Source organism: Protopterus annectens, chromosome 2.part2, assembly GCF_019279795.1.
Source record: "Protopterus annectens isolate FY-2018-M chromosome 2.part2, PAN1.0, whole genome shotgun sequence".
Lineage (NCBI taxonomy): Eukaryota > Metazoa > Chordata > Ceratodontiformes > Protopteridae > Protopterus > Protopterus annectens.
The window spans coordinates 651,717,496-651,740,153 of record NC_056730.1 but is presented as its reverse complement, the minus strand read 5'-3'; the positions used below and the strand labels follow the sequence as shown (position 1 = coordinate 651,740,153).

General features: G+C 38.8%; 1 protein-coding gene across 2 annotated transcripts in view; it reads right to left on the bottom strand.

The window, feature by feature from the left end:
• HSPA12B (heat shock protein family A (Hsp70) member 12B) overlaps window positions 1-22,658 on the bottom strand; it is a 1,104,373-nt gene that overhangs the window by 750,861 nt on the left and 330,854 nt on the right. The window lies entirely within an intron of this gene.

The following is a 22,658-nucleotide window of genomic DNA, read 5'->3' as shown; positions in this document are numbered from 1 at the left end:
GAATTCAATAAAGGATTTTCAAAGATATCATGATAATTCTACCCTATATTACTTGAGAATATACTTGGCAACATGTTTTTTTTTTTTGGATTGTAACAGAATATATCTAATTTGATGTCATGGACATTTCCTGCATCCTTTAAGAAAACAGTCATCACTCCTTTTTCTCAACAAATTAATGTTAGATCCTAGCTGCTAGAAAATTACCACCCAGTTGTTAACATATTATGGAGTTGTAGTAGAATGTATTGCTACATATCTCCCCTTAGTGTTGTCTCTTCTTATACTCAGTTACTATTTTCCTTCATAGTGCAGAGCCTGCAGTCACTACATCTGATCTCATTACACAAGGCTCTACTCATACAGGTTTACTGAGAATTTTGACATTGTATAATAGCCTGTGGTCACTACATCTGACCTCGATACTGCAGGAGCTCTGCCACAAGGACCTACTCCTACAATCATCATCATCATCATCAATCCCCCGTTTTCGATTTTTCTAAATGGGTGTGGAGTGGCGTGTTAATTGTTGCCATCTCTCTTGATTCAGTGCCACACTCCATGCCTGACTGCCACAGATCTTCTCTCAGGCAATCCATCCACCTCTTTGCTGGATGTCCTCATTTCCTCTTACCTTTTTCCTGTCTGTCGCAAATATTTTTCACCAGATTATCTTTTGCTTTTCTGCCCGTGTGCCCAAACAACCATGACCTGTTCTTGTTGATCTTTTCTGCAATTGGAGCTACTTTGGCTTCTGCTCTTTTGTCCTCTCATTTCTTCATCTGTCCCACAGTGTGCATCCTACTACCCTTCTCAGGTACTTCATTTCCATCACCTCTAGCTTTCTCATCTGCTCTGCCTTTACTTCCAAGTTTCTGTACCATATAGTAGTACTGTTTTGTATACCTTACTTTTCAGCTTCTTTGACATTCTTCTGTCATACCTGACAGTCTATGCCAACTGACTGCAGCCCCTCTGACTCTAGCTTTGACCTCTTCATTCAGATTCCCCTTCTCGTCAACCATCCCTCGAAGATACTTGACTCTATTAACCTGGTCCACTATGTTCCTTTCTACCTCAGTTCTCAGCTTCTTTTGATTTCCCCAGTTTACTGTAATTACCATTGTCTTATCTGCACTTATTTTCAACTCATGTGCCTTCAATTTTGCATTCCATTTCCATATCCTTTGCTGAAGTTCTTGTTCAGAGTCCACTTGTAATGCCACATTATCTACATGCAGCAACTTTGTTGATTTGTCCCCACCAGTCTGTTTGCTAATGTAGTCCATCACCAGTATACACAGCTGAACTGTGGTGCACACTCACTCCCACTGTGAACCCTCTGCGTAACCAAACACTGTTCGTACTTGAGTCATTGGGTCCTTGTACGCAGCCTACACTAATTCTACCAGTGTTTCTGGGACTTTGAACAAATCAGCTTTCTTGAGACCTTGTCATATGCTTTCTCCAAGTCTAGGAATGCCCAGTTGGACTCTTGCCTTATCTCTAGCTTAAAAATCCAAACCAAAATACAAACTATGACTCAATAACTATCACAATCAAAAAGTGATTCCGTAGAGCCAATATATGAAAACATGTCAAGTTAGCGCTTTCGTTCTTTATTTTGTGGACTTCATGAGAAAAAAATGCCACAACTACTAATATCATTTAAATAACATCACACACAAAAGCACATGACAAAAACATCTAAAAAGTTTGTAATGTAATCAATAAATTGTCCTCTAAAATTATACTCCTTTTAAATATTTTTAAAACTATGATGACTTACTGTTTATAATATACTTTTAATTTTAACAAGTAAAAACCTATGTGAGGGGAAATTTATGTTCTTATAAAGTGCATTAGTATTGTTTTTATTTTTTTATTTCATACACATGTTCATAGATTCTTTCTCTTAACTTTGGCTCTGTTTTCCCTGTATGAAATCCCAGGCATTCTTGACATCTCTAGCTTCTTCTCAACTATCTGTCTCACTGCAAACATCGGGTCAGTTGTGTTGCATCCTGATCGGAATCTGTACTGCTCACCCCCCATCTTACATTCTACTACTCTGTGTACCCATTTATCCACCACCCTCTCCAGAACGTTCATCAATGTGACAATAGTTTCATACCTCTGTACTGTCCACAGTTGTGGATGTCCCTTTGTTCTTGTATACTGGCATGAGTATGTTTATTCTCCAGTCATCTGGAATAAGCTGTTTTCTCCACACTGCTATGAGTACTCTCAGGAGCCATTTCTCCCCTGTCTCACACAACATCTTTATCATACCTGCTGTGACCTCATCTGTGCCTGCTGCTTTCCCTGACTTCATTTTCCTCAGTGCTTTTCTTACTTCTTCTAGGCTAGGCTCCTTTTCTTCTCTCATCGTAGGCTGTGGCTGAGACAGTACAACTTTTGAGGAGTTTTCTTCATTCAGAAGCTGCTGCTACATCTACCTTTGTGGTCCTGTGTTCTGGAGAGCAGGTTGTTGCTGGTATCACTTATGAAGGCTATCTTACTATCTTTGTTATCCTACTCCTACAAGTTTACTGAGAATTGTGTAATTGCATAACCACCTGCAGTCAATACATCTGACCTCGATGATGCAGGATCTTTGCCATGAGGCCCTACTCCTACAAGTTTACTGAGAATTGTGTCATTGCATAACCACCTGCAGTCAATACATCTGACCTCGATGATGCAGGAGCTATGCCATGAGGCCCTACTCCTACAAGTTTACTGAGAATTTTGTCATTGCATAACCCCCTGCAGTCAATACATCTGACCTCAATGATGCAGGAGCTCTGCCATGAGGCCCTACTCCTACAAGTTTACTGAGAATTTTGTCATTGCATAACCCCCTGTTGTCAATACATCTGACCTCAATGATGCAGGAGCTCTGCCATGAGGCCCTACTCCTACAAGTTTACTGAGAATTTTGTCATTGCATAACCCCCTGCAGTCAATACATCTGACCTCAATGATGCAGGAGCTCTGCCATGAGGCCTTACTCCTACAAGTTTACTGAGAATTTTCTCATTGCATAATGTAAGTATATTTATCATGAAGAACCTTGCTACATATTAACTTTAATCAGTCAAATACACTTCTGCTCTGTGACTGAAAGTCTCTGTAACATAATATGTGCACTCTAAGGACCTCTTACTAAGTTGGCTACTGTTCCCTTTTTCTTGACCAGTAGACTATACATCATACACCAGATATTTAGCCTCAGAAAATGACAGAAAACTTGTTTTACTTTGTATATCTTTGTTAATTAGTTTGTACTGGCTATAAACAGATTGCTCTCAGTTATAATTTGAATTGAGGGTGTATTACTGTCCTTTACATTCCTCATGGTGACAATACAGCTGTTTTGGAAGATATCCCACATTGGATATCCATAACATTTCCACAAGAAAAAATACTAAGTGATATAAATGTCAGTTGGTTGCATATAAACTAACTGCTCTTCATCTAGCATGAACTTATATGGTTTCACACAACTAATTAATAGCCCCACTCATTATATCAAGACATCAAGACCCTAGTAAATATACCACCACAGGTACAATGTCAGACTATCTCAGTGATTATCTCCCAAGCTATATGACCAGACATCTTACACATCCAGTTAAACAGCATATTTATAAAACAACATGCAACCTTTCTATGTTTAACCCAGAAATGTTCATTGCTACACTGTCATTTACTAACTGGAACTTCCCAAAAATCCTCCCGTTAGATGTTACTGTAAATGAATTGAATAAAAACGTTTCTAAATATCCTAAATAGCCTTGCACCTCTTGGAAGGAAGAGACATAAAACAAATATGCAATTTGTCTATCTAAAAATAGTAGAATGCTAATGCATGATAGAGAAAAGGCATGGAAAGAATGCCAACAATATGAACCACTTCAGTATCTTGAAAACTTTAGAATGCTTTGCAACCATTCTAAAAAGCAAATAAATGAAGACAATAAACTATAATAACTTTCAGAATAATATTAAACACAAGCCTAAAAAATGTTGGACATCCATTAAAGAAATCTTACATCCCGGCCCAAAATTCAACCCAAGTCCCTTTACCAATTACTCACCACTTGAAACTGCAATACAGTTCAAATCTTATTTTATAGATAGTATAGCATCTCTAACCAAGGATTCCTCAACATCTAATCCCAGTCCTGCCCGACAGCCACATATCACCACATCCACTTTTACCTTCAAGCCTGTGCCAGCATCCTATATAAAACTATCATTAAACAAACTTAAACCATGCTCGTCTTCAGCTGATGACCTTCCAAATGAGTTCATAAAAATAGCAGTCAGTAGCATTGCCTATCCTGTTTCAATCCTTATAAATAGGTCAAGTTCAGGAATTCCGTGCTCCCTATCTTTGGAAAAAGTCACACGTTTATCCATCTGCACAAAGAAGGAAATTCAACAGACATTAATAACTGTAGAATTACAGCTTTCTTATCTCCCCTTGCCAAAATACTTGAAAAATGTATTCAAAAACAATTGCCAGACTATCTCCTGCAGGAAGAACTCCTATCCCTTACGCAACATGGCTGCCGTCCTTCTCACAATACTAGCACTGCCCTTCTAATGTATATAGATACTGTCAATAAAGCTAGAGAAAATGGCAAACTAGTCTTTTCCTTACTTCTAGACTTGTCTAAAGCCTTCTACACAGTTTGTCACAGCAAACTTTTACTTCAAATGTCCTCACTAGATCTGTTGCAGCCCACCCTGCTGTGGTTCAAAAGCTACCTGTCCAGTAGGTATCAGTCACTAAAATGGCACTCCATGCTCTCTCCTTACCTCCCAGTCACCATTGGTGTACCACAAGGATTTATTCCTGGTCCCTCCTCTTAACATTTTGAGCAACATCCTCTATACATCTACACAACAGGCCACCCTAATGCAATACACAGATAACTGCACTCTCATTTGCACATCTGACAACATGGTGCACCTCACAAAAATTATTCAGGAAGCTTTAACAACCACTGAAACATAGTTTTGTAACTCACAACTCATGCTTAGCCCAAAAAAGATCAAATTACTACTTTTTTTCCCCCAAATCCCTCTCTCATGAAAAAAAAAACAAAATGTAAAGTCCTCTCTCTTTATAATATAATTACTGAAGATGCCTTTCACAGCAAATTATTAGAGGTGATAGTGGATGATAAGCTTACATTTGACCTGCATATACAAAATTGCATAAGGAAAAACTCATCAAATGCTACGGACACTTTACACAGCCAAAAACTTTCTCATCAACACAGCTAAAACTATACTTGACACTACTTATCTCCTCCCTACACTTCTTTATGGCGCTCCCATCCTTAGTAACCTTGAGGCTTTAAAAAATAACTTGAACAATGCTATAACAAAGTTACTAAATTTGGACCAAATACTCCTTTCAAAACCCACTGCTGTACACCACTAAAAAAAAAGGCTAAATTGATTATAAGTGCTTCATCAACCAACATTTACACAGCTTTTCACCAACAATAAAATTATCCAGCATCCATCTACCTGTCCAGCACTAAAAAACATTCTACACAACTATGTTCCCACTCGGTCATTGTGATCCAGTTACCAAAATCACCTGTCTGTCTTTAAACCTATCAAATCTGCTGGGCATTGTCTGTACTTGTACAAGGTTGCTAAGGCCTGGAACTCCTTACTTGTATCCATCAGGTCAATACCCTCCCTTGTATCTCTCAAAACCACACTGAAAGACTCCCTAGCTAAAATCTGGCTTTGTTATTGCTCCAAACCAGGATAAACTATATCCCTAAATATGAACAAGTACCTTTTCATTCCTTATACCTCCTTACTCTCTCTTCCTCACTTACTGCCTTACTTCTATCAAATTTTCTTCCCTGACTTTTTCTCTAAATATACCATAAGCTTGTTTTCCCTCACTTCATATTGCAAATTCCTGTTTGTACTAAATTAACTTACCTTTAATTTCTCTACAAAACTGTCTAAAATTTCTATAAACATTAAATGATTGTCAGATAACTTGTCTCGATTCTTAACCAATGTTTTTATATTACTAGTAATTATAATACATATAATTATTTAATCTATGTGTGTTTTTTATTTTATTTTTGAAGATTGTAAAATTCTTCTTCTTAAAATGTTTTGTAATAATTGAGTTTTTCTCCCTGAGTCTCCACTGAAAATGGACTTCTGCTCAGTCACACTTTCCTGGTAATCAGATGTCAACACATAAATAAATAAATATTGTGAAGGTGACCCAGAAAGATGTACACACAGATGTATTCTTTTCTATAAGCCTTTTGACTCCTTAGCCACATGTCAGCTCAGTTTTAGGCCAGGAGACATGACTGAGACTACCCTCATATTAGTGATTAATGAACTCCTTTTAGTAAGGGATCACTGCAATATATTCAGTCCTGCTTCTCACTGATCTATTTGTGCTGTCTGATATCATGGACCACATCTTCATTAGCTGCTTGAAATTTTATTGTGGGATTTTGAACACTATACTTGAATGCATTTTTTCCCTCTTAACTCTCATGTAATTTCTGGGATTAATTATTTTGTTTATTTCTCCTGGGGGTGTGTGTGGCATAGCCATGGTTTATATTCCTGCTCCCCTGCTATCAGAAATAATAATGGGGAATGTATTTATTACCAATCATATGCTAAGATGATAATCAGCTGTAACTTTTCTATTCTTATTATCAGGTACTTGACTTTAATAAGACAATGTGTCTTCAGCTGCCCACTACCTGGAGTTGAATTACCTTAACTTAAACCCAACAAAGATGGTGGCAATGCCAACTAATGGCACTATTTGCCCATCACATATTCCTCTGTTTTTGCACTTAATATATGAGAAAAAAAGGCATTTATGTCTTAAATCTGAGATCTGGGTATGGTTCTTGATGACAGGTTTACATTAATTAGCCAGATGCATTAGTTGTCAAGATATCTTATTTTCATCTGTGGAACACTTCCTGGACCACCTATCTTTTCTTCATCAGACCTAGCTATGGTGGCTAAAGAGATAATTATATCCTATCTGGATTACTATAATGGTCTTTTGCATAGACAGCAACTTGGGGTGAGAGTAATCCATGCAAAATTATGTGTATAGATTATCAACTGGTATGTCTCAGACCAATATTCTAACTTTGGCTTTGTGGGATTTACACAGGCTTCTCGTCACTGCTAGATGTGTCTTTATGATCCTGATCCTCACCTACCATGCTGTTTAGAATCAGGGTCCTGTTCACCCAAATGTGTTATTAAGACATAGTGTCCTGACTAGACATCTCAGGTCACTGGCTAGCTTAGCAATACCTTGATTTGCTTATTTTTCCCATATCCCATGAAAACAGCTAGTGTTTCTGATTTAAGTGAGCAAGAGAGTTCTTTTGAAGGTCAGTCCAGCTTGATATGTTGCACATTTAGATTATTGTATGGATAATTTTATTTGCTGCCGGATTCTTTGGAAATTATGTATTAGTTTGTGGCACAGTTGTCATAAGATCTGGTCTTTCTCATTAGTTACCTAACATCAATATAAAATGCACTGATATCTCAAGCGGTGAATCCAAGCAGTTGAATGAGAATCTTTTTGTTAGTATTGCATTTTCTTTTACATGTTTTACATTTTTTAACAAAACCCCTACTATTTTTTCAATAAGTGTCATGAGCACTTTTTGCAACTAACACTAGCTCAGGAAGATGGGATCTTGGTCTAATGCCTCATCGAAAGAATGACACATCAGAACCCACAGCCATTTGATTTTTAAATTTTGTGTGTGTGTGTGTGTGTGTGTGTGTGTGTGTGTGTGTGTGTGTGTGTGTGTGTGCGCGCGCGCACACGTATGTTAATTTCTTTATTCATTGATCATTGATATTACAATATTATCAACCATTCAACATTCTGGAATTCTGAATCGGGGAATATTTTTCCAATATGTGGATACATAATAACCAAAATGAAACACTTTATTACTCTAAATAAGTAGGGAGACATTAAAATTCAGTAAGTTAAAATGATTAACTGCAGCTGTTCTTCTCAAGGACTCAGAGAACTCTAAATGAACCATTCTGGCCGGTCTTCAGAATGTACCATACAGCAACAGGCACTGCAGCAAAAAGCCTGAAGTCAGACGACCATGTAAATAAATATAATGCTGCACTTCATTTTGTCAACATAAAAAAAAAAGTATTTGGGCAACAAATCAGATTGTTGTTTCTGTAAAAATGTTAAGGGTAGGAAATGTCAGATAATAATAATAATAATAATAATAATAATAATAATATAACTGCAAAAACATGTATTTGCCAGAAATGCACAAAAGAAAGAGTTACTCTTGTCCCACCCAAGGCAACAGTTGACAGATCAGATGAAGTAATTCCTCTTGAAAAATTATGATCACCCCAAACCACTATGCAGCAATATAACAGTGCATCAGGAACTGACTGTAATTAAGTGCAGGAACATACCAACTAGATGACATCAGTTTTTTGACTGCCTCAGTTACTGAAAGATAAATATTAAACTCTGACATCCTCTGTAAATGTTTTATGCAACAAAAGCTGTGAAGTAGTAAATGTATTGGAATGTTCATAAACTTAATAATAACACAGGCAGTAACTATGGGAATAGTTGTGGGGATTAAGAATGAACTGATGACCCTAGGTTATGTTTTTAAAGGCTCAGTACAAGATACATACAATACAGATGTTCAAGTGCCATGAACACAGGCTCAGAATGCTGCTTATTCAGGCAAAGGATTAGGCAAAAGTGAGCATGTGTTTGTTGTATTCTATGTTTGAGCAAGAATTTCAACTGTATATCAGTAAACAAAGATCTGGAATATGGTATAGTTGCATGTTGCACCAGTCGTAGAAGAAAACTAAGCTACAAAAATTAATTTATGTTTGTGAAGTACTAAGTGTGAAGCTGGAAAACGAAAAGATCAGAGTACAGTGCATGCAATTTATTCCAAGGATGTGAATGCAGTTTATGCAGACACTTCCACAATATAATATAGTACTTGGAAATGTAAAGAGACTGACTGCAGAACAGGGAAGACTCAGATGAAAAGATCATGTGAACATGCCACAGGCTGGTAAGTACTCAAGGTGTATACATAAGCAGTGTCAGGAAATGCTTTAGGTCTTTAATCATGACAACCAAACATTATAAATACAGCAGAGGCAAAGATAAATGTCCATACTGTATAAGTTGTTAACATGGTTTGAATATGATACAGGTGGCCAGAGGCACTAAAATTGTGACGACAGAGTTAAGTGTAGTCACTGCAGTAAGCACATGCTGAGCATTTACAGGTGGAGAAAAAAAGTCAGACATGGCACTGAAAATGTTACAAGTGGCTAACTGCTTAAGGATAATACAGCTATGCAACTGTGATACTTTGATAATATACATAATGATAACTTTGTCTGGGTGTCCTAACATATTCTGGCAGAGGGATATTCATCATGGGATACGAAATCCCATTGTAGCTTGTGTTGTGAGCAAGTAACATTATCCAAAATGATGGCCGTTACTGGGCAATAATGAATGACCTAGAGGCAGAAGGCTTAATTGCCTCTGAAGGGCGTGTTATTCCCCAGTAATATCCACCCTGTAGAATATTATTACAGTTGAAAATAGGCTGCATCTGAACATATTTTTATAGCTTTCTGTTTGGGAAATAAATATTTATAGGATTTTGCTGTAAAATTATTCCTCTGCTACAGTGCTTTTAAGACAAGTTGTAGCCAAATATATATCAAATGATGTTAGTTACATATGCAGTGCAACCTGTTCTTTGCTTAACCAACACATACACAAACACATAATCTCATGCATGTGCACATACTTAGTCACAAACACATAGTTTGTACTTCAGTCTTTTCTTAGTTGTCTAAAATTTTAATTGTGTTTGATCATTCAGTAATAGAAAATGTCTATATTTAAAAGTATCAGACTCAAATTAGGGAAAGCACATATGTATAAGAGATTTATAGGCTGCTTAGCTGGTCACTGAGCTGAAATTAATAAGAACAAAAAGCTATCCCCCTTCCATGAACTACATTAGAATTCTGATAGCAGTGTGGCTCATTTAATTAAAACCTACATGCTTTATACTGGTTTAAATGCATAGTGTCTATTAATGTTTAACATGAAGGTAAGTCTTAGGCTGAGTGTCACAGAGCAGCACATCAATGCATTGTAGTGCTGAACACATACCAGTGTTAAATAGACATGAATAGGTGTGCTAACCTCTGGGAGACGGATCTGCCCCTCCAGCAGGTTGTATTAATGCCACATACCAGGTTAAGGCCTTTAGAGCGAGTAACCTGTGTATCACTTGACTTGTGGATCTGCAGCATTTCCAACAAAAGCAGGGTCAGAGATTGCCTTGTATGCAAGGCAGAGATCACCTCTGAGCAGTCTGTATGAAAAAGAATAAAGTGACAGTGATTTCAGATGATCCACGTAGGACAGATGCTGAAGACCTTGAATTTTCTTTGTGAGGAACCTCTGTGGTCTCTCCAATTGCTGCAGGTGCTTGGAAAGGTACATACCAAAAGGGGCATTGTACTCAATTATTGGCCAGATGAGGGAACAGTATAGGGAGGTTATAACTTTTTTTTTTCTGGAGACAATGCCCTTCTTACTACTGTGGAGACATGGTGATCAAAAGTAAGGTTGCTGTCAACCTCTGTGCCCAGGTGTCTCACCACTGAGTGCGTACTTAGGGTTTTGATACTAATCTGATAGCTAGCAGGAACATTGCTCTTACCAAAAGGGATGATGATAATACATTTTTTTATTGAGTTTAAGGCCATGACTTTTGCACCAACCATTTGCTTGTGTAAGACCCTCCTGTAGGATGTTGATATCATTTGGAGATTCTAAGACTGCTCCCAGTTTGCAGTCATCAAAAACTTTGTCAGCCACAGACCTTTAGTTTTTGCTTGTACTTCAGAGAAATAGATTCCAAACAATAGTAGTCCCAAGACTGATCCCTGTGGAACAGCACTGGCTATGGGTCTGGTGTTGGAAGTAGATTCCCCTATTTTGACTGTATGTTTTCTATCAGCGGGCCAATTAGCAACCCGTCTAACAATATAAAGGTTGATACTTAGCTGGGTGAGTTTGTCAATTGATGCCTGAGTGGGGGATAGTATCAAAAGCCTTGGCTATGTCTAAGTAGGCTACATGCATAGATTTCCCCTTGTCCAGGGCCTTGGTGACTGTCTCAAAGAAGTCCACTAGGTTTAACAGGCATGATCTCCCTTTGACAAATCCAAACTGAGTAAGGTCAAGTGCTTGGAGATTACCTATATCTTTGTTGATAAGGTCCATGATGATTCGCTCCATGACCTTGCAGCTAAGGCTAGTCAGACTAATAGGTAAATAGTTCTTGGTGTGAGTGGAAGCACCACCTTTGTGCAAGGGAATAATGGTGGCCATTTTCCACTCAGCTGGGATGAAACCATTGCTTAGACTATGATTGAAAAGAGTACCCAATGGCATTGCTAATTCTTGTTGGAGCCCATGTAGGATGCAGCCTGGGATGCTATCAGGTCCCATAGATGGTGTGTTTTTGGCCTTAGGGAGGGCATTTACAACTTGCACTTTAGAGATACAAGGTAGGGGAGAGGTGGTAGGGATGTCATGGGGTATGTGTGGTGAGGACAAGGGAGTGAATTTTTCACAGTACCTGTGAGCGAACAGGTTAGCTATGTCCACAGGCTTAGTATATGCGGTATCACTAACTACCAGTTACAAATCTTGACCTTTCCTTTTACTTGATGGATGTAACTAAAGAATGCCTTATGCCTTAGGACAACACATACATAGGCAGATAGCTTTGCTTCACGCGACACAAAAAGCAGAAAGAAAATTCTTAAATGAAACAAACTGACACAGCTGAGAATCTATTCAGAGGGGGCACGGCAGCATTACTGTGCTAAACTGAGCAAAACTCATGGGAACAGAGTGAAGAGATTTACAACAGGTAGTACAAGTTGTGACCTGCGATTGAAGGTTGTCACTGCGCTCTCCTAAGGAAAAACATGTAGGAGCTAACAAAGACCTGCAAATGGGTGCTCAGCAGGTTGGACACCTTGTGGATTTACTAAGGGGCAGAAAGGGGAGAAAAAACAGGAGAAGAGGTATAGCAAGCAGAGCAGCACACAACAGAAACACTGTAATGTACAGCAAATCTGAGGGAAAAGAAGGATATGTATTTTGTGCCATGAAAGGCACCCAGTTTTTATATATGAAGAGAGAAAGAGAGAGAAGGGAAAAAGGGAGAGGTGAAAAGAACAAAGTGGATAAATTGAGGGGAAGGGTAGCCAGTGAAAGAAGGCATGTAGACACACAAAGATGATTCAGGGCAGATGTGGCAATACAAGGAGTGGAAGACATGGGAGAGAAACAGGGAGACAAAGAGCATAAACATGGCAGGAAACAGGATTGGGTGCAGGCAGCCTACCAGTTATCAAATAACTCAGGAGGACTTTAGAGGGATCCAGTAACTGGTGATCATGGGTCAGGGTGACTGGTACCATGGTCCACATCCACTCCTGGTGACCTGAGGGCACTGGCAGGCCAGTCCAGTAAGACTGATACCTGCTGCAGGAGGAGTTGTTGCGTGGAAACCTAGCAGGATATTACCTGTTCAAACACAGCCTCCCTTACATGCTGCACCTCTGGCTGAGCTGCCTACTTAAGATGGACTTTAACCCTCCCCAGGTGAAGTAGTCCCACCCTACTCACCAGCCTTAGCCAGAGCCTCAATCAGGGCAGCAGTGGGCAGTGGCTATTGTGCCTGTGGATGTAGTGATGAAGCACAGTGACGTGCAGAAAGGAAACAAAATGGGAAGAAGATATTGATGAGGGTCTAGAAGGGTTACTGCAGATAAAAATTAGGAGAACATAGGATGACATAGGCTACAACTAACCTCTGGCACTTCCTGTGGAAGCCAACAACATTCTCTTTACATTCTACCTGGGTTGAAAGACAAAAACAATATCCAACCCATACAGATGTGATAGGGATCTAGATGACAGCACAAAACTATAGCTCCAAATTCACGTGAAAGTAAACAGAAGCCTGAAATGATTCCCTCAGCCTTACAAAGACTAATCACCAAATCCAGTAATCATTTGGTGATTCTATTTGCTCAGCATATGCTTCTAAAGTATAGAGCTTCCTATCACCTAAAGTTTAAAAAAAAACTCTGCATGCCAACACAGTAGAGTACAGTGACAAAGCCCTGACTACAGCACATTCAACTATAATTTAATTAGTGGTTCTAGCATCTTAAGTGCTCACAAGGAGGATGGGTTTGCCCATCTAGGGGAAAGGGAAGGGTGCATGTTGCTGTTCTTCCCTAGTGGAGACTGGGGAAGCAATCACATACTATTAACTGAAGGAGAAGGGCTGACATCAGTCCCTTGCAAAAGTGAATGACAGTTTAGTGTCGTCACCTATTGCATGTTGCACCCTTGAAATGTTATTGGGCAGGCATGCAGGGTGGGAACATAATGAAAAGCACTTCCTAACAACAGTATGATGCTGCAGCAGAGTCCTCACTCTCCTTACCCACTCCAAATGTAACTTGGGTTTGGTTCTGTAGCCATGCAGAGACTAAGACCTGGTGAACGAAGAGAGGAACAAACTCTACATCTTTTCATAGGTTCATAGGTTCATAGGTTCATAGGTTCAGCCTAGCCCGATTCTGTATGGCTTCGCCCCCTTTGATTTTGGTATACTGTGCCCCTTTTTAAGGGTTAGTTTACTGTGCCAGGAGTAATCTGGAACAAACCTACGATCCCCCATCCACTTGTCGAGATTCTTCTCAGTGAGGTGCTCTGCCTCACATGAACTGGAATTCTATTCCAGAAGAGAGCCTCTGGGTTATGAACCTGTCCCTGTCCCTCAGGCGTGTGGCTCTAAGGGATCTAGATTAATTCTGATTTGACATAGCTTTGTATGCATAGGTATAGATCTAGGCGTAGGCGTCATGCAACTCTAGAGCTGAGTTTTTTTTTTAACCCGAGCAGTATATGGCATCTGTTTGAGACCCTTGATCCTGTGAGATAGATACTTTTGGTTTCCAATTTGCTGCAGGTGTCGGGTAAGGTACATCCCAAAGGGGCATTGTATTCTATGATGGGCCTGATGAGGGATGAATAAAGGGAACACGATTACCTCTCTTGATCTAGATGATTGAAACCCTTACGTGATGAGGTGGCTATGGTAGAGGTCTTTCTAACCACTTTGGCAATGTGAGACCTTTTTGATGTTTGTGTCAGCTGGAGAGTTGAGTTGATTATATGCAGTTGTTTGGTCTGTCTCGCTGAACTTGGTATTATCCTCCTCGTTGCCCTGTACCTCGGGGAAAAGTATATACCCGACAAGAGTGGTCCCAGGACAGAACCCACACCACTTGACAGTTTGAGTCTGACATGGCTCCAGCAACTCTCACTCTGTGGGTTCTGTCTTTGAGCCAGTTTGCGACCCATCTTGTGACATAGGGGTTTATATTTATATTGTTATAAATGCTTCTAGCTTTCCTTCATCTATGGCTACTAAAGTCCCTTCAAAGAAGTCAACCAGGTTCTGCCCTTCAAAAGTCAACCAGGTTCAATGAGCTGGATCTGCCTCTAGTCCAATGTCTGTTTGTTTGTCTTTGTTTATATGCTCCATGTCATTGTTCTCCATAGCCTTGCAGACTCCTTCCATAGCCGATAGTTTCCAGATAGTTTCCTCAGATGCTCGATGCTTTGTGGGAGTGGAGATGCTCCACTTTGTGAGTGGGACCACTTCTGTTGGCACATATTGAGGCTATTAGAGGCTGAGATTGTATAGCTGGATTATTTGAGGATGTAGTTATCTTGTAGTTTTGTAGGGGGGGCGGCCAGGGCCGCCATCTGGTCCCATGTTTTGCTTGTTTTGCTTTGGAGGGCAGCTTTCACCTGAGCATCCTGAGATGTTTGGGAGGCAGCCCTCCCAGTCGATAGATATTTGCTCTTTGGGGGGGGTGGAAGTTTAGCACTGAACCTGTGGCAGACAAGCACAAACTTATAAAAATACCTAGCCTTTCATGGAATTGCGTAAAATTAAAAATTTACTCATTAGTTTCTCCTCTTGAAACTACATATTTACATAAACTCTTCTTTTCATGTCTTGTAATACCTCTGCACTTCCTTCCTTCCACTTCCTATTACTCCCTCTCCCAACACCCCATTTCTGCTTGCCACTCACTCCTCCATTAACATCAGAGTCCTTGTCTTCTTGTTTCACTCAAACTGTATTTCAGTTTTACTCTCCTCTTCTTGTTTTTTGTTACATTCCTTTTCTTACTTTTCATCCGGGACTTTTACATACGCACACATGCATAATGATAGCTATTCAATGAATAAATTTGTTCTTGTTATGATCTCTTATTTCCTTGGCATAAATAATATTTATTTATATTGAAAACTGAGTGTTTACATTCCCACCTTGTATAAGTGATAGTGCTTTGTAACTTTGAAAATTTTCACCCCAGAACTTCACTGAAGATGTGTAACTGCCCAGTTGGAATTCTCCAAATTAACAAAAGCAATACATTAATAAATACATGCATACATACCTACACACAGCAAACAAACTCTAATAGGAGGTGCAAATAAGTTACAACTGCTTAGATGCCCATGTCAAGGAGTGCAATCTTCTCTACTACAGTTATGTACAAAGGAGCAGAGAGAGTAGCTTACACTGCTAGGGTCACTGAAGCATATGCAGTTATACAATTGTTTCACCTTACAATTGTGTCCTGTAGGGGGTTACTTTTCCCCCCTTTTTCAGGAAGTCTGGTCTCTCATGCACCAGTGTGATTCGATCCAACAACCTCTGCCTGCCAGAATGCTAGGATTACAGCCGTACGCCACATGCCTGGAACACAGATTTGTGATACAAAAGCAGTAACAGTCTGACAGTTAGATGCAACGAACCATAAGAATGGAATGGTAGGCAGAACTCTCTAGAACTATTACCCTATGCACTAACCCTCAAAATAGTGCAGTGTGTTAACACCACAGCAACAACTACTATAAACTTAAGCATACAGGCAGTCACCCCAGTACAGTGCATCAACACCATGACAACTACTGTACACTGAAACACACAGGCAGTCACCCCAGCAGAGTGCGCCAACACTATAGCAACAACTACTGTACACAAACATACATGCAGTCAACCCAGTACAGTGCATCAACACCACAGCAACAAGTACTGTACACTGAAACGTACAGGCAGTCACCCCAGCACAGTGCATCAACACCACAGCAACAACTACTGTACATTGAAACATACAGGCAGTCACCCCAGCATAGTGCAAACACCACAGCAGCAACTACTGTACACTGAAACATACAAGCAGTCACCCCAGCACAGTGCATCAACACCAAAGCAACAATTACTGTATACTGAAATATACAGGAAGTCACCCCAGTACAGTACATCAACACCAAAGCAACAACTATTGTACACTGAAACATACAGGCAGTCATGCCAGCACAGTGCATCACCACAGCAACAACTATGGTACATTGAAACATACAGGAAGTCACCCCAGCACAGTGCATCAACACCACAGCAACAACTATTGTACACTAAAACATACAGTCACCTCAGCACAGTGTGCCAACACCACAGCAACAACTACTGTATACTGAAAAATACAGGCAGTCACCCCAGCACAGTGCGCCAACACCACAGCAACAACTACTTTACACTGAAACATACAGGCAGTCACCTACAGCAGCCAAGCTAGAATATCCAGTGATCTGTTAGCAAAAATAAAGAGTTGGTGTTATGAAGAGACTTGTGAAAAACAGGAAAAAAGGTTTCTTAAAGGATGTACTGTACAATGACTAAATATTAAACAATTACTGTACCATTTGGGACATCTTTGCCTCTCCTCTCTTCTTACATCAGAGACATCCAGGTCTGTGTCAGTGCAAGTCATTGTACCAGTGCCTGCACATCTTTCTGGTATGTTGTATGGCAGTTTTTAGTCTGGTCAGCTAATCTGACAGGTTGTACTGTGCATCCACTTTCCTTTTCATAGCAGGTTGGCACTCTTTATGGGATGCTAGCATCCACAACCATCTCCACACATGTAAAGCAAGACAAGATTGCAGCCGGAGTTTCATGTAGCACACAGGAATCTGACTCCTGTGTAATACAGCTTAACTCTTCATAGTTGAGAGATGCATGCACATGCACAGATTGCACATATGAGAGGAATGCATGGCAAGCTGATGACATGAGCAGAATATATCTATACCTTATGTCAATGGTGCACTTTGGTTAAATTAACAATTCACAGAGAATGGTGAAATGTAGCTTTATTAGCAAATGTATGGTGTACACAAGTAGCTATTACTGACTTTTATGGTCAATCTACCATTTTGGATGCCAAAACTGGCATCATGAAAAAACAAGCAGCAGACATATTTCAGTATCTTGAATCACTTTCTGGCAGTACAGAAGCAGTGATTTCATAGGAAAGAGCCCATAGTTGGTACACAGTAGTCTACATTACTTTGGTAAATAATCTGCTAATATTATAAAACATGAACATCTCCCTGTTAAATGCCTCCTGTATTGGTAAGATTCACCTACAGCTGTACCCAGTAGCAGTTATTCACATGCCCCCCTACAATCCCCTTCCAGGGTTGACATCCCACTGAAACAAGTAAGCCACCCCTCCCCGTCCAGTCTTCTTTAGACTGTCTTACAACACAGGGTTATCCTGTGTACCTGTACTTGGGAGTCAACAATGTTAAGCATAATGGGGAGATGATATCCTTATGACTCCAGAATGTGCTGCCCTGCAGAAGACACCTGCGCACAGTATTGGAGGACCTTCCTCTAAATCCTACATACTAAGCTTCCTTTCAAGAGGTACAGCTGCAAAGGACATCCACATACTTTACCTCTGCCATCATATCCCATCTCCTCATGCCATGCTAGTGGTGCAACAGGTAGCACACTTGTCTTTGTTGCAGAAGGCTTTGGGCTCTATTCTCTCACCAGATTGATTATTGACACCGCAGAGTGCAGCATAAGGGGGTGCTGCACCCCTGAGTATGTTGTCCTTCAGATGAGTTGTTAAACTGAGGCCCCATCTGCTTGAGTTGGTGGTAGCTCAGGTGGATGTAAAAGATCTTACAGCACCTATCTGAAAGAGTAGGGTTCCTTTATTAAAATTCACAAATACAGTATATATACATATTCTACATACACTTTTCACAACAAATTTACAATATTTACACTAGCATATACATATTTCTCAAGCTTTTTCATACTTTCAGTCCCCCCACTCCTTTTTCCACAACCAAAATCTTATTTTTTTCAACATTTCTGACAATATCCATTTCCCATTGTACTTTAACTAAATAATTCTTTCATTCCATCCCATCCATATTATACAAAACAACTTTTTAGCCAATCTTTCTATGTGATTTTGTTTCACATTTTTAAAATGTCCTTACTCTCAATTATGTCCATATTTATATGTTGAACATTTTTCAGTTCTTTTAAATATCCTTTATCACATATTTCTTTCCACAACTGATATACCCTTTTACATTTTATGAAAACATGTTTGGTTGTCTATAACTCTCCACAATATATGGAAATTCTTTTATTGTTTTGTATGGTATGTTTGCTTTAACTGGGAGCTTATTTATGGACAATCTCCATAAAAAATCTGCACATTTCACATATTTTTTTACATTTTTTCATTCTCGCTTTTACTGCTTTAACTTTTTTTATCACCTGTATGCTCCCAAGGGTAAACATAATAAAATATTTTCATTATATTCTGTTTTCTTATTTTTTTTTGTTTGTTTCTGTTTCCTAAATCAATCTTCCATAACAGTATTTTCTCTTGATATAACTTTATTTCAGGACAACAAATCATTTTACTTCTTTTTAAACATGTAAGCTTTTCTCAAATTGATTTATGTTTCTCCTCTATAATCCTTATTAACAATTTTTCTTTTTCTTGCATTCCTATTAATACTTTATATAGGTTTAATGAGGATATATACACAATTGGGTGTATTAAACTCAACCTTCCTCCCTTATTGTTAACATAAGGAATACCTCTTTTAACAGGATTCAGTCTAGATCCTCATATAAAGGTAAAAATCATGTTCATTAAGTCTTTTTCACATAATAATAGAATCATGAATATATTTGCCAAATGTGCGATTTTACTTAATATGACAGAATTGATTACACATGCTTTGTTTTTTTTTTAATTTCTCCAAATCTTTTGGGTTTCTAATAACATAACGGGAATGAGCCTCATTCCCAAGTCAAAGTATGATTAAAGTTCATGAAATTAGTATTGTTTCAATATTTGATTTCAGCCAGAAGTGTTCTTTGCAGCATCTGCAATGTGCCCAGCAATAAATCTTTCTGCAATTCGTACGGAGTTACATGTATCGGTAACATATCTAAGTTTGATTGTATATTCTTTTTTATAAGACCTGTTGTTCCTACTACTACTGGAACTGTGCATCTTTCTTCCACATTACCCTCATTTCTCCCTACAAATCCTGGTACATTATGACTTTGTGTCTGTCTGTACATAAGACACTGTAGTCAGTGGGTGTAGTGATTTCAATGATGAATGCTACTTTTGTCTTCTTTTATTCTTTTCATGGACTACTATATTGGGTTTTCTTGCATCTATTTTTTAAATGTTGGTAGTGGATGATTCCATGTGATATAAATGTCATCATTTTCTATGATGCTTTGTGGTTCATGTTTCCAGTGCTTTTCATCTACTTCAATATTATAATGTTTGCACAATCCCTAATGCAATAGTCTTGCCACATTATTATGTCTTTCAGTATACAGTCCTTCAGACATCTGTATATCACAGCCAGCAACAAGAGAGCAACTGTTTCCAATACTATTTTACGAAACCTACACTTATCTGTTTTTTTCACATGTTTGATGGACTTTGTAAACCAACATGTATGTAGTCTATTATCTTGAGCCGTCAATATTAACCTTTCGTCTTTTGGTTTAAACTCACCTCTTCTTAACCATTCCTGCATCCGATCCTGATCAACATGAGGTTACTCCAAGCGTTTCTTATACTTGCAACTGTATTTATGCAATTTTCACATTTCTATCCTTCTCACCTGATCCTTCGCCTTATATTCTTTCTTTTGTGTTTTGGAACATTCATTTGCTATCTGATTTTTATCTACTTCTGGTTTGATTTCCATTCCGCTTGATACTGATATGCTTCTGCTAAACTAAGCAGGGAAGTCATCTTAGCCTTGCTCTCTTCATGTTTCAAAACATTCACTATGTTTGGGTCTCGTGAGGTCAGCATATATGTATGCAGTCCCACTATTGCAGATCTATACATGTAATCAATTTCGAGGAAGCCCATACCTCCTTCAGAATGGGGAATATACAGTCTTGGTATGCACTGATTTTTATAAATCATTTGATAAGCATAAAGCATCCTTCTTTTTTTCCTGTCCAAACTATCCAACACCTTTTGGGGCCAGTCAGTGACTCCAAAACTGTATGTTATGACAGGAAGAGCAAATTGGTTTATAGCTTGGACTTTGTTCCTAGATGTCACTGCTGTTTTTAATATTAATTTAAGCCTAAAATATTCCTTACTTAGTTTTATTATCATTTGTTCATGTTTTATTGTTGATCCTTCATCAATTCTAAAATATTTATATACTCCCTCTTGCTCAAGTTCTTTTATATCATGTTACTATCTCAAACTGATGTTTTCTTGGTACTGCAGTTTTCCTGCTTTAAAGGTTGCTTTTGCATATTTATCAAGAGCAAATTACATTCTTATATCATCTGAAATTGTTTTGACCACTTGCAGTTGGCCTTTCAATTCATCATCTGATGAGCTATACAGTTTTAAATCATCTACAGAAAGAAGATGAGAAGTCTTTACACTTCATTGTTTTCTGGGAGCCAAATTATAGCCATGACCTAATGTGCTAAGTACACAGCTTATTGGGTTAAGGGCAAGACAAAAGAGCAGCAGTGACAGAGAGTCACCCAGGAATATCCCCCTTTAAATTTTTATCCCTGGAATAATAATGTGTCCTTTAGCATGGCTTAACTGTAAAGGGGTTTGCCAGTGTTTCATGGTTGCTGTAATGTAATCAGTCAGGGTAGAGTGTATCTTGTACATTTTTAAGTACTGTTTTATCCATGAATGTGGGATACTATCAAATGCTTTTTGTAGTCTATCCATGCTATACTTAGATTCCTCCCCTTTTTTGCAGTTCTCCATTATGACTTACTTTAACATCAGATGATCCTTTGTTCCATATGACTTTCTTTTATTACCTTTTTGTTCTATTGCCATGATTGATTTTTCTTCTAAATGACTATGAACTATGTCGGCATCAATTCCAGTGTATAATTTCTGTGTCATCTGAAAGCAAGTTATTGGTCTATAGTTTTTAGGATGGCTTGCAGGTTTGCTCTTAAGTAGGAGTATTGGTTTTCCTGTTGTTAGCCAGGGTGGTGTCTGTTTGGGGTGCTCATATAAATAGTTCTTACTCATGGCTAAATCCTCATGTAAAGATGTTGATACTTTTAACCAGAAGTTAGGTATTGCATCTGGGCCTGGGGTTTTCCAGTTAGGAGCTTTTCTTAATTTTGTTTTAATCTCTCTAGCAGTTACTTCATTCCATTGCATATCCTGTACATTTGAACTTCTTATTCCTTCTTTTACTTCTTCTATCCATTTAGCATCTTTGTTATATTCCACGCGGTTGACATAGATATTTCTCCAAAATGTATCTATTTCTTCCTTTTTTGGTGGTGTTTCAAATCCTTTTGCCTTGTTTCCCAATTCTCTATAAAACTTTTTGGGTCCTCAAAACTTGCTTGTTTTGTACTTTTCCTTTATATTTATTTATGTATCTTCCAAGTTTTTCTGCCTGTGCTGATATTTTTAATTTATTATTTGTGATAGTGCACAATAACTCCTGATCTGTTCTGATACTGTGCATTGCTTTTATCGTATCTATCTTTCTGAGTATTTTTCTTGATCTGTTTCCTCTTCTATACTTTCCTAACAGTGACACTTCTTGTCTTAACTGCTTTATAGTTTTCTCTGTTCAATACTTTCACAATAGCATTTGATTTCTCCCCTTTCTTTCCCTTACTAAAAAGTCTTTCGGCTTTTCCCGGTTAGGGGTCACCACAGTGGAACTCCGGTCCGCTCATGATTGGCAGTGGATTTTTATGGTGCTGAGCTGCCAGCCCGATGCCCAACCTTCAAAGAAGGCATGCCTATTCACGCTCGCACCTACCTGCATGTCTTTAGCGTCACTTGACCACGGGGAGGACATGCAGACTCCACACAGAAGGCGCTCCAGCTGAGAATCAAACGGGAGAACCTCTTGCTATGAGGCGACAACGTTAACTGCTGCACCACCGTGGCTCATTCCTTTCCCTTACTACCATGCATTTTTTTGATAAGGCTTTGTCTGTTATTAATTTAGCTGCACAGTAATATATCCTATTTATTTCTGTTATATCACATGAATCTCTATGGAC